Source organism: Nannospalax galili, unplaced genomic scaffold (genome assembly GCF_000622305.1).
Source record: "Nannospalax galili isolate Female #2095 unplaced genomic scaffold, S.galili_v1.0 scaffold334, whole genome shotgun sequence".
In the NCBI taxonomy this organism is placed as follows: Eukaryota; Metazoa; Chordata; class Mammalia; order Rodentia; family Spalacidae; genus Nannospalax; species Nannospalax galili.
In genome coordinates, this window is record NW_008336888.1 from 86,340 (window position 1) to 88,119 (window position 1,780).

A 1,780-nucleotide genomic window follows, 5' to 3' on the forward strand; every position below is an offset into this window, starting at 1 on the left:
TTTGAGACAGGGTCTTCCTGTAGCTCCAGCTGTCCTGGAACTCACTATGTAGACCAGGCTTGCCTTGAACTCACCGAGATCCACCTGTATCTGCCTCCCAAGTGCTGGATTAAAGGTGTGTGCCACCATGCCTGGCTGGCATTATTATTTTTAGGATGCCCTCCCAACAGACTTTGAAAGCCCTTAGACAGAGGATGGAAGTATGCATACAATCTATTTTCCTTAACTGAAATTGATTTCAAAGGCAAGGCCAAGGCTATGCGGTAAGGCATTTACAGCTCCTGCTTAAACTTGTGTGACTGTCCCAACTGCCTTACATAGGAGCTACTGATAGTTTTCCATCTTCCAGTAAAGTATAGTAGAGCCAGTGACAGTTACCCTATTTCATGTCTGGAAACATAGCAGTCTATGTAGACTTAAACTTACTCATTTCCTGAGTATATAAGGCATCCCTTTCACTGCAGACTTTCCAGCAGATTTATGCAGACAAGGAAAACGGTGTAACCCAATGTGTCACTGCAGATTTCACTGTACTGACATCAATCATGCCCATTTGATTTATTGTCTATCATTGGAAAATAATATTTTGCAATTCTTATGCAATGTTTTTTTTGCTAACAACAACAACAACAACAACAACCAACAAAAAAACCCTACCTTACATTTATGTAGCATAACTCCTCTTAAGGCTAATGCAGTTTGTTTTATCACACATTCGTTACCTGATTATGGAGTGTTAGTAAGCAAACTCTATGCATGATAAGTTGGGAAAGAAATAGTGATACAGCCCATATTTCAAATAGAAGGTGGAGGTATGTCAGACTAGATATCATGACTTGTTTTTGAGGACTTGGATTGGTGGGCTTAATTTGCTGGGTACTATAAAATTGACTGAAAAAATAAAAATATACTTCCTGATTATTAATACTTTCCAATGTTAGCATTTCAATGCCTTCCAGTTGCAGTCCATTAAAAACATTTTCAATAAATCTTTTAAATTAAATTGGCGTATTTTAAAGTCTTTGTGTGTGTGGGGGGGGGCACTTGTGTGTGCATGCTTGTATGGAAGTACTTTACCCAGTGACCCATTCTGTTATATAACAATTTCTAATGGGCACATCACCAGAACAATGGGTTGGGGACAAAGTAATTGTGATATATATATATCACATATATATATATATGGGAAATATTAGTTGAACAAATGAAAAAATAATTCACTTGAGATTTATATTCAGAAACAAAGCCAGATGAACTGTAACAAAGATTAGTAAACTAACTGGATTCATTAATAGATGCTCTGCAGGATTTTTTTTTTAATCAAACATATATAAGGCTATATCAAGAATGTTTCTCTTTTCTCTCATTGCGTTCAAATATTATTCAACAATTGGTGGCTTTAATGTGGCTTCCCCAATTTCTTATATGCCCCTGCCTGCGGGGACCCTGTACAGGTAAAGCTCGAGGGGGACCACTCCCTGAAAGGAAAAATGGGCGAGAAAGAGGAGACGGAGCCCAAGCAAGTCCACTTGTCAAGGGTCCGCTTTATTGAACTGCAAGCTTTCCTTATATACAGTTTGTATTTAGAAGGGGTTGAAGAAGCTGGTCAAAAGGTTACAGCATTTTTATGGGTATGGGAGGGGGACTGAGCAATTCAGCAACGTGACTGACCGCCAGGTGTTCCAAGAGATTACTGCATGACTTATCTTTCCGAGAACTGTTTGCAAGAGGAAGAGAAAGATAACCTTGCCATAAATTCTTTCTCAAGGTTACTAGTGCA

General features: G+C 38.7%; 1 protein-coding gene across 1 annotated transcript in view; it reads left to right on the plus strand.

Moving 5' to 3' along the window:
* Nucleotides 1–1,780, plus strand: part of LOC103732839 (carboxypeptidase Q-like) — a 322,354-nt gene that overhangs the window by 61,018 nt on the left and 259,556 nt on the right. The window lies entirely within an intron of this gene.